This window comes from Quercus robur, chromosome 8 (assembly GCF_932294415.1).
Source record: "Quercus robur chromosome 8, dhQueRobu3.1, whole genome shotgun sequence".
Classification (NCBI taxonomy): domain Eukaryota; kingdom Viridiplantae; phylum Streptophyta; class Magnoliopsida; order Fagales; family Fagaceae; genus Quercus; species Quercus robur.
In genome coordinates, this window is record NC_065541.1 from 3381683 (window position 1) to 3393453 (window position 11771).

The 11771-nt window shown below is 40.7% G+C and overlaps 1 long non-coding RNA gene across 1 annotated transcript; it reads right to left on the reverse strand.

Moving 5' to 3' along the window:
* Positions 1 to 6530: 6530 nt before the first annotated feature.
* Positions 6531 to 8525, reverse strand: LOC126697933 (uncharacterized). The gene is made up of 2 exons (XR_007646310.1): positions 8385 to 8525; positions 6531 to 6974 (listed from the first exon to the last, which is right to left on the reverse strand). It is a non-coding gene; the product is annotated as an uncharacterized LOC126697933 (long non-coding RNA).
* Positions 8526 to 11771: the final 3246 nt, after the last annotated feature.

Genomic DNA, 11771 nt, shown 5'->3' on the forward strand with positions numbered 1-11771 from the left:
TGCAACATCTTCCAACAATTTCCCTTCTTTTTTTTTACAAAACCTTCAGCTATCTATAGTCGAGTTAGTCTAGCACAATTAATAGAGTAATCCTCTAGAAACATGCCCAAATATAAGAAACATGCTTTGAGATTGTAAGGTAGATCATGATAACTAAAGGATAGAATCTTGGTGATACTTCTAAGGCGTGAATTAGTTTCAAACTCTAAACTAAGACTATCAAGAACTTTGCACCACTCAGAGACAACCTTGGCTTTGGTTGACAAAAGACCACCTATAGCCACAATTGCTAGACGTAACCCTCGGCATCTTTCAACTATTACACATGACAAATCATAAAGCTCAGGAGGACATTTCCCCCTTTCCCATTGGTATACCTTCTTGTAGAAGAGCTCCAAAGCTTTTTCTAAAGGTAGAGGTGATAACTTGTACAAATAATAATATGGAGATTCTTTGTTAGAAGGAGCAACATCCTCACTTCAGGTTGTGATTATTATTCTACCTCCTTTGTCATTCTCTGGGAAAGCACATTTTATATGTTCCCAAAATTCTATATTCCATATATCATCAAAAATTACTACATACCTTTGTTCACACAAATAGTTCTTTAATTCTTCAATTAGTGATATCACTTTTATTGTGTCAATTTCCTTAGGAGCAAACTCCTTCTTTGCCTTGTAGAACTGCTTTGTCATTTCTCTTAATAGTTCCTCCATCTTGTATGATTGAGACACAGTGATCCAAGCATAACAATTGAAGTGAGCTATAATCTTCTCATTGTCGTACATTTTTTTTAACAAGAGTGGTCTTGCCAAGCACACCAATGCCGACCACCGAACACACCATGCGATTAGATGATCCTTCTACCAGCCAATTTATCAATTTGTCTCTATGTGACTCAATGCCCACAATCTCAGCCTCCTCAATGAAAAGGGATTCCACTCGAGGGTCGAGCCATGTATCACTTCTAGTGTCGCTGCTCAACCCTCCTTGATTTATAGTGTTGAAGTGATATCTAGCAGCCCGCTCTCTCTTTTCCTTGAGTTTTTTTATTGATATCTTGAATCTTATAGGCTATCACATTTCTTGCTTTCAAATTTATGGTAAATTGAAAAACTTTATGGAGAATATATGATACTGGCCTTTGCCTATGAGAACCTTTTGCTAAATTAAGTATGTATTCGTCAATGACATCTTCTATGTGATAAGCTTCTTCCCTTATCTGTTTCACTCATGTTTTCTCAAAATTGTTCATGTCCCTTATCTTGGTCCTAGCATCTGCGTCCTTGAGGAAGGACTGAATGATCTCCAATTCACCTTTGATGTTTGCAACTTTAACGTGGATACCCATCAAAAATTTTGCTTCATGGACTAACAACCGGACCAAATTCTCAATAACGAGGCTAACTGCAATTTCTGCCATTTCTTCTTCCTTCTTAGATCATTTAAGTACGCACACCATATGCTATACTGTTGTTTTTCGACTATAGATGATTGAATGGTTCTTTTATTTGAGCTATCTAAAAGGGTTGTTGATCTACAAACAAGGAGGCATGGAAATGGGTTTGGGTGACACGAGTGGCTAAGTTTGGAGATAGAGATGGAGAAGAAGTGGAAAAATGATGATGCGGAATTCTTAGAATCATGGGTTTTGAAGCCATTAATGATCCTGGTATTGGTTTCAAGAAAAAGACCGGGTGTTGAGTAAGATTGAGGGTATGGACGGTGATGACTATGGGTGGGATATATTGAAGATTAATGTGAACAACAAGGACTTAGCTTGGAGAAGTGGGTCTGGTATTTTGGTGGAAAAAGATGGGTGAAGTGTAGTTAAGGGAAATGGAATAGAAACCTGCAATTTCGGGATCGCTCCAATGACTTCTAGTTCTAGTTCTATCAAAGGAATTGGACAAAAGAGTCGAGATTCAAACACCGCGAATAATGGGAAAATTTAGTAGTGTGATCTAACAAGAGCGGTCCATTTATTTTACGTGGAGGGAGAAAGAACAAAGTGAAGTTTCCATTGCACACACTCACTTAGCGCGTGTCTGGATTGCGTTGGGATGAAAAATTTTTGGTTTTGCTCGAAAAAATTTTGGTTTTGCTTAAAAAATGATGGTTTCACGGTACTGTTTATATATTTTTTAATATTATTTATAAGTTTTATTGCATTATTTATAGGTTTTATTATACTATTTTTACTAAATTTTACTTTTATTTACTGTATTTTCAGTACTAAGTTTTTAGTTTCAGTAAAATAAATAGTATTCAAACACATCCTTAGTATCTGTTTGATAAAGATTATTTTTGTCAATTTATTTTAGTATTTAGCTTATTTTTAGTATTATTCATTGGTTTCACTATATTTTTTGATACTATTTATAAGTTTTATTGTATTATTTCAGTTAATTTTTACTTTTATTTATAATATTAAAAAAAAAAAAAAAAAAAAAGCAGATTCTAAACCATCCCACGCACAATACATAGTTTTTTGAACTAAAATTGACTCACGAATTCCAAGTGAGAATAGAATCTCTCTTTCTTTCTGCTTGCTAAAGTGATCTCATTTTCTTTTTGATCTCTCCGTTGATTATTTAAACATGTTGATTCATGTGTCACAGTCAAATTCCAAGTGAGAATAGAATCTCTCTTTCTTTCTACTTGCTAAAGTGATCTCATTTTCTTTTTGATCTCTCCGTTGATTATTTAAACATATTGATTCATGTGTCACAGACTCACAGTCAACAACCGACGGTGGTAGTTTTTGATGAGGTGGGATGGGTCCCGTCCTTGTAGTTTTCCTTTCCTTCATTGAATTCTCCAAAAAAAGGTAATGAAGAGAGAAACAAAACTATGATCTGACATTACGGCCTCACGGGTTCTTGGCCTCTCATTTTGCTTTTTTTAACGAGAGTTATGTTAATGGGCTCCTTTATGTATCGTAAGTCACGACCCAGCTTTTTTGCAACCTTTATAGAGTTTTATGTGTCTTTTCATCAGATGTGGATCAGCTTTCTAGGAAAAAGGAAAATGAATAAAGAGAACAAAATCCCCTTTTTGACGTCTCTCACCAACTCAAGCCTTTTAGTTAAGCGTCTCAAAAAATTTGAAAAAAACTTATGCATCTCTCACAGGAAAACAACACCAAAACAAATATTGGAAGTACGGCTCTCGATCTATTTTTTTTTTTTTTTTTTGATAGTCAATACTAAAGAACTTTCATTAATTGAGGGATAAACCCAAATTTGCTACATCCATACTGATCTGAGCTGAAATCATTGGGGGAGTATCCTCCACCCAAATTAAACTATCTATAACATTACAAGCATGCTTAGCAAGCATATGAGCTGCTACATTACAGCTTCTGTGAACATGTTTGGACTACCATGACTTGAACGCCTGCAGCCTGAACTTCGCCCCTTCCATTACTTTCTGAATTGAGGCTGGGGTATGCAGAAAATCTGAGTTAGCCAGAGCAGTCATGACCGTCTTTGCGTCTCCTTCGATGACCACTTCATTAAGGCCAAGGTCCCTTGCAAACACAATCCCCTCCTCCGCTGCCCTTGCCTCTGCTTCTAACGGCCCCAAGGGAAAAGGAAGCTTTCTGCTCATAGCCCCCATCAAGCATCCTTCTTCATTTCTTACTACCACCCCCACTCCACAACTACCTGCCTCCTTAAACACTGCTGCATCAACATTTACCTTATACTGTCCAACATCTGGGGGTCTCCATTGGGAATCACGCCTAGGGGGCTGCTTGGGAGTGGTTGAGTTTGAAGTGAAGCCTTGTCGAAACTCCTCTACATATCTGGTCACCTCCTTGACTACCATCTTCCCCGGCTTGAACTTCCCCTCGTGCTTGTAACGATTTCTGTTACTCCATATGCTCCAAGCCGTCGTTGCAAACACAACCCAATCTATATTTTTTGCTTCCTCTTTTAGCTTCCAAAACACCTCAATGAAATCCCTATGATCATTCTTCCACCTAGGCAAATTAAGACCCGATTCCTTCCAGACCTCAGCAGCAGCCTTACAATCCCATAACACATGGCTTGAAGATTCCGTCTCACCACACCAAGCACAACCATCCCATTTTGACACCTTTCTTCTAGCAAGGCAGAGATTGGTGGGCAGAATGTTTCTGCATGCCCTCCATAGGAAATGTTTAATTTTTCCTGGACATTCGAGCCCCCAAATGGACTTCCAAACCTCATCCATTTTTGAGGGATCCGAGCACTCTCCCTTGTCTTCTTTCTCCTTGTTATCCTTTACCATTTTTAGCGCTACCCCATACGCGCTTCTAACAGTGAAAATCCCATTGCTTGTCCATGCCCAAATCCTAGAATCATTTGGAAGGCTTGGGCTAATCGGGATTCCCAAAACAGTCTCTGCTTCAAAAGGAAGGAAAGTACTTCGCACCTTACTGATGTCCCATTCTCTTCTATCGCTGTCCAGCAAATGCTCCACCTTTTCCACTGAAGACACCTGACTCCTTGGGCTAACTACCTTAAAGGAATTAGGGGTCGGAAGCCATCTATCCCTCCAAATGTCTACGCTCCGCCCATTACCGATGCTCCACCTCATTCCTCTCTCCACAACACTTTTGGCTTCCATCAGACTTCGCCACGTATAAGAGGGGTTGTTCCCTACTTGAGCTTCCAAAAAACTTGTACTTTTAAAATATTTTGCCTTCAGAACTCTATGCAGCAGCGAATCTGGGTTCTGGATAATTCTCCACCCTTGCTTGGCTAGAAGAGCTAAGTTAAAGGCCTTAAGGTCTCTAAAGCCTAGCCCTCCCTCCGCTTTCCTTTGGCACATCTTTTCCCACGAAATCCAAGCCATCTTCCTTTCATTTTCCTTCTGCCCCCACCAAAAGTTTCTGACCATGGAGTTTAGCTCCTTGCACAAGGCATCCGGGATCTTAAAGCAACTCATCGTGTACGTTGGGGTGGCTTGTGCCACTGCCTTAATGAGGATTTCTTTACCTGCCTTCGAAAGCAACTTGCCTTTCCACCCGGCTATTCTTCTTCCCACTCGATCTATTTTGATTGTTGGTACCTTAAGACAATGACTAAATTAGAACCTTATTCACAAAAATTTTTTTTTTGGGTTAAATATTACTTTTAAAAAAATAAAGAAGAAAAAAGAGAAGAAAATATCGGTATGTAAACCACTAGGCAGAGGTGTGAATGGTAGGAATAGGGTACAGTTAAATCAAAAACAGAAAATGCAGAATGCTTTGTACCTTGTGAAGCTCAAGCATGGTGTAAGGCAGTCTTACCCGTTAAAAGCAAGCAATGTTAGTGCCACATAATTCGACATGTAGCAAGTTGTAAGTAATAAAAATGTAGACTTTTTTTGTTTTTTTGTCAACACTTACAATTAGTTACGTGTTAATAAATTGTGACAAAAATTACATACTTTTTATTTTTTTATTTTTTTTTTATGACTCTAGCATTCATCATTAAAAGTGTATCCACATCCTTGATAAGCAATGACTTCTGACTTATGTGTCCTCAGAACTCTTACCACTACCACAGTAAGCTAGTTTACAGTTGCACAAAACCAGACCAAGTGAGAGAGAGGTTTTACGCAAATCTGAAACTGAGGTTTTTAGGGACAAACCTCATGGGAACGTCAAAAGGAGAAAAGGGTCCGATGCACCACTGCAAAGAAGCTTTTAATTTTTTTTTTTTAAATCACTTTTTTATGCTTTAAATGGAGAGGCAAAATTTCCAGGAATGAATTCAAAGAATCTAAGTTTTGAGATTGTTCTTTATTTTTTATTTTTAGTTTTTTGATTTCAGTTTTTCTTAATTAAGAGAGAATGATTCTTCAGCTTGTGAGTGGAAGATTACAAGTTGTAAAATGCTAAAGCTAAGTAGTAAATAAATAAAACAATGAATATGATTGATGAGTTTCAACTACTTAATAAATAATTTTTTTAATTATTTTTTAGTAGTGGCGCATTAGTTTGTGAGCTTTAAGTGGTAAGATTTGTAATATATTTCATCATTTTTTTTCTTTGAATTTTTCTCTTAATTGCTTAAATTTTGGGGCTAAACAAATATTAAAATTTGAGATCCTTTTTCACTAGGAATGCTTTAGGCAGTTGCCTAACTTGAAATTCCAAATATACATGAAATTCCAAAACTCCAAATGGATCAACATTAGATCACAATCCTTCCTAGGATAGGCAACCACGACGATAGAATCTATGCCTACCACGCCCAAGGCTAACAAACCTCAAGGGCCCAACCTCCGATAAAATTAGCTATGGCCTCAATAAATTTAGAAAGTTGAGTCACCAACCAATCATAGCATAAATCTCTCAATTAGCATAATGCTCCAATCACCACCAATAAAACAAGCTCCATGCCTGAGGTATAGCAAATTTATCTGAAAAACTGTTGGAGAGTGGGATGAGCTAAAGCCCAGTAAGTAGCATAATTAATAGGGGTGGGAGAAATACAAGTTTCATCTTCAATAATAATAATATGACAAGAATGATTTAATAATAAAACACAAAGTTTCTCAAAGTAAATACCTTGAAACTATATACTATAATTTGTAAGCAACAACAATATAATTTCCAAAACCATAATATTTAACGTAAGGTAAATTATCACAAATATACCACACTACCACATAGACCGGTCAAGGGATCCACCCATTCTCAATAGGCATGATATTGTCCTTTCTGGTATGCAAACTCTTGACCCCATGGACAGCAGCCTCACCCATACCCTCAAGGTTTTACTCTCCCCCCATGGGCAGCAAAGAGAGCGCATCAAATAAGACCTCTCTTGCATGTGGTCTCTTAGCCCCATGGGCAGCAGCCTCATCCACACACAATCAAGGAACCTCTTCCCCCCATTGGCAGTAGGGAAGAACGCGTCATCCAAAGTGAAAGGGCACTGACCTAGATTTGATTCCATTGTCATAAAGACTACGGAAATCAAATCCGGTGATCACTGGGAAATCACACATGGCATGGTGTTAAAACCATATAAACTCACAGGTTATATTACTTTGAAACACATAGTTCATATCCAGGTAGTTTCAGAAAACCTTAAATAATCTAACTTCTACAAAGTTTATAAGGTTTTCAACTTCATTCTTGTCAAGAGATTTTCTATGAATTTTCCACACAACAAAACAATATAAGCATCTTTAAATTCTCTAATATATCATAAAATCCAAGATTTCTTTATCAAATATTAAAAAAAAGATGCTCATTTTTCCATGTCAACAATTCATGCATTTCCCCAAATGTAATACCAAATATGATGCATTTTCATATATAATAGGGTCACAATACTACACTTTTAAGAAAACATATATCCATATATAATTTTCCAAAATGTGTTTGACCCAAAAACAATATTTATGAAACATGGTTATTATGCTATCGAATTATGCTATCGAATTTGTCTCCATAATCCGAAAATATTTGCTCAAAAATCAAACCTAAGGCCCTAATGCCTAGCTTGACCATCCTAAGACAAGTACCCCTACCCAAACGGGAACCAAACAAGCATCCAAGAAACTTATAGTGCTGACACAACCAAAACATTTTAAATTCATTGCCACAATAATGTGCATCATAAGATAATATAGCATACTCATGCATCTCTTTAGGTACTAAATAATATATATAAGCTAAAGATAAGATCAACCAAGGTTTGGGATTAATTCCACAATTTCTCAGCGTTTTAGTCCTGCTTTCATATTTAGTACATAGTAGGGCAGCCATTTTGTAAAAATTGTTTGGTCAATGAAAAGTTATCCGATTAATTCAAAAATTTAAGGAAACATTCCCCTGTATGTATACAATGTACCACAGAAAATTCAGCCCAAAATGATTTTTCTGTAATTTATTAAAAATCATGCATTGCGGCTGACTCAAATCTGACGTGACAGCTTTAGAAAATTGCTATAGTTGTAAGACTAGCCCAAATTATTTGAGAATTCGCTCACATTAAGACCACCAGATTTAAAGCATATTAAGAACTAGGAATCAAACCCAAAATCTCATATAAACAACTTATCAAACACTAGGTATGCCACCAAAAAAAAAAAAAAAAAAAAAAAAGCACATGCTCACACTGCAATTTCAGAAATTCAAAGTTAACACTCTTCCAAAAATCAACCTCAAACTTCCACAAAATCAAACTCATACGATTTGCTCAAGGAAACCCAAGTTTTTAACCATGAAGAAACCCCAATTGATCACCATTTGTAAAAGCCCTTAACCATTTAACAAATAAATCCACCAAATCAAAAACCCATGTACTCAATCACATGTATACCACTCATGTAGTTTAGATTAGAAAGAAATCTTAGAAAAACTTGAAAAGCTACCAAACAATTGAGAGTTTTACCTTTAAAGCTTTGAGAGAATGGAGCGTATGGGGTTTCTAATGGGGTTCTCCAGTGAAATCCGCCAAAAGTGGTGGTGGATGGCTGGTTTACCGGTGAGGGAGTGAGAAATAGAGGGAACTAGAGGGTGTATGTGTGTGGGCTTCGGTGGCTGAGTGAGATAGGAAAATAGAGAAATAAAAAGGAGCATACATATGGTGATAAGAGAAAGGGGCTATGTTGATGAGCATTGTGGACCACTTGTTCCAAAATATCTTGGGATCAAAATTACAACTTTACCCTTAAATTTTCTCCCATATTTAAATTGGCCCATTCCAAAATTAACTAAATACTATTACATGACCAAATATTCAAAACTCCTCCATAAAATAGTTGACCATACTGATTAAAAAAAGAACAATTTAGATATTATCCTGTAGGAACCAAGTACGAGACTTCTGGGCCTTAGATTACTTGGGCTCACAATTTATTTGTAGTGGGTTTGAGGATTTCCTACTTTGGGTCGTTCTCGACAGAAAGACTCAAAGCAACACTCAGTTTATTCTTTCTTACTTGATTGTTTTCTCTCAATTTTTCTGAACCCCTTCTTCTCCTCAATTTCTTCTATTTATAGCCAAGGTTAGTGGGGAGATTATGATTACAGCCACCGTTAGTGCTACTAAGGGTCCAATATTATCTGGTTAAAATGGATGTTTAGGTGAGAGGGCGGTGCAGCATTTATGACCTTGGAACTTGGTTCCTGCTTGATGGATTATGTTCGACAACTCAGTTCCCGTGCACATCATGAGTTTCCCGTGCATGTCATGACTTTTCTAGACACGGCCAACTCAATTTCCCGGGAAAGTTAAACTGATCGTTTGTTGGAACTCAGACCCCAAAACTTGTTTCATGTTAAGGCAGTTTCAAGAAGGGCGTAGGGCAACTGGACCTTTCCGCTGGGCCTGCATCCAAAATCGGTATGGGCCTGGGCCCAAGACCTGTATGAGCTTTGGGGTCTCGGTGCCATACATTAGCCCCCCCTTGATTCATACTCGGTCGTCAAGAATAATCAAGGAGTTGTCCGGTACTTTTGACCTCGGGAATCTTATTGCCTGGGACTCGTGACTGCGGCTTCTCATTAATATTCATCTCAAAAGACGCGCCGTTTCGCGGCTCCAGATGCAGTCGCCATTATTGCCTGTCAGTTCGCGAACCCAAGTAGCGCGCGAATCACTTACGTTTGGCATTCGATGGGCCGTTCGTAAATCGTGCCCATTTATTGCTTGATTAAACGTTTCCTCTCCCGCCTTTCCTTTTGGCTCTATAAATAGCCCCCCTCTGTACATCATTTCATTTTTCCTTCGCCTCTGATTTCTTGCGCTTACTCTCTGCCGACCAAATCACTGTGCGCTTACTCGCTTGCCCAGTGTTCCTTTCCTCCTTAGAACCCAAAGTAAGTTTTTCTTCCCCTTCTTGTTCCTTTAGCTTTATTTCTTCAAGTTCCCCTTTTGTAGTTTTAGTCACTGTAGATGGGTTACTCTTACCTTCTAGAATCCCCGGCTGCCTTAGCCACCTTTAGGAGTAAATTTAATGTTCCCGATGACGTGGACGTGGCCTACCTGACTCGAACAAGAACTCCGCCGGGGAGTTTGTAAGGATGCGCGGCAATTGGTTTGCCGGGGACGTCCCTTGCCCCCTTTCACGGCGTGAAGTGGGTTCGTACTATTCCCCTGATTTAATTGCTTCCCTCTGCTTTTCTTTTCCTTCTTATTGTTAGATACTAATGCGATACTTGCTCTTTTGCAGACGACAAGGTGTTCGTTCCAGACATTAGACCCGTCCACGTCAAGGATCTGGACTTCGTCCTCCGTTCAGAGATATACGTGCATTGGGACGGACAACTCCGGGCTTCGCACTTGATCCTCGGGGTAGAGCCAGTTTACTCTACTTGGCAGCCCTTCAAGCAGGCACTAATAGTTGACAGCCCCCTGCTATCATATATAGACGTCCGGTACACAAACTTTTTGCCTCCGAAACTTACAACCGGGGAGGCAAGGGAATTCGGTCGACGGTTCACTGCCTCGGACGAACTAGCTCCCCTATGAGACGAGTCCGCGGAACGGGTATCTCAGCGCCTTAGAGAGATAGCCCACGAAGCCATACAGCAAGGGGACCAAGCCCAAGAGCAGCCCAATCCCGAGAATCCACCCGCCGAGCCTCAACAGCAAGTGATAGAAGCGGCTGCCTTGCTTGCTGAAGCTATCCAACCCAGTGCAAGGATGGTGGCAAGGAGAGTCATGACCATCGACCGGTTTGTGCTCGGTGCCCGGCAGCCCAATCAGCCCCTGCCTACTCAGGGTCGGGGTCAAGCATCTCAACCTCCACCCCCTTCGCAGTCCGGACGGGCCCGTAAGAAGCAAAAAGTAACCGAGCAACCTTCCACGGGTCCGGGGGATGCCGCAATCTAGACTCCTCCCCAACCAACAGGAGGAATTGTTATCCGTGAGCCACCGACCCAGGCTGGCACGGGGGTTGCGTCCTCCTCCCAGGTGGCTCTAGCATGGAAGCCAAAGTTCCTGTTGGACAGCAAACCACTGCCCTCAACCGCCTGTGTTCGGATGTGGGAGAAAGGAGAGGGCGGCCGTATTGCCCAAACTTTGGCCGAGGGTCTCCTTCTTCCCGAAGACGTGCATGCCTTTGAGGAGGGATCCGAGGAGTCTGTGGGGCGCCGGTTGGAGTGGCACGCCATTGCGGTAATTGCTTAGCTCCTTCGTTTTCTTTTCATGCATTCTTTTCTGCCTCTTTATTAACTTTTGGGTTTGCCAGGCTGCTCAACTGGCTCATATTGTAGCCAGCTGGACTCGGGATCTGGCCGAGGAGGTAGAGCGCGAGAAGGGTGCGCGGGAGTCGGCAGCCAAAACAGCGAAGGAAAAGCTTAAGGCTGCCGAGTCTGCCGAGAAGAAGGCTGCTGCTGCTGAGAAGAACCGGGCGTTGGCCGAGAAGAGGTGCGTGGAGATCCTGGCAAAGCAGAATGAGACGGAGGTCAAGCTGGCCGAAGCCATCAGCCTTAATACTGCCAACGCTGATGAGATAGCCGACCTCAGGGCAGCCCTGGAGGCCGCAGAGCAGAAGTGGTACAACGAGGGCTTCGCGGATGCTGAAAATTCAGCAGAGCCGGTCGTGGCTCGGGCTCGGCATATGGGTTTTGAGGCCGGGTGGTTCGCCGCTCTCCAAGCAATGGGAGTTCCTGAAGATTCGCATCTGAGGGACCCCGGCCAAATTCCGTTTCCAAGCTCTGTCCCTGCCGTCCAGGAAGCTCCGACCGCTATTGACGAGGAGGAAACGGCCAGTATGAGGGAGCTAGTTGAACAAATTGATGCTCACGCCGAGCCCGAGGAAATGGAAGTCAC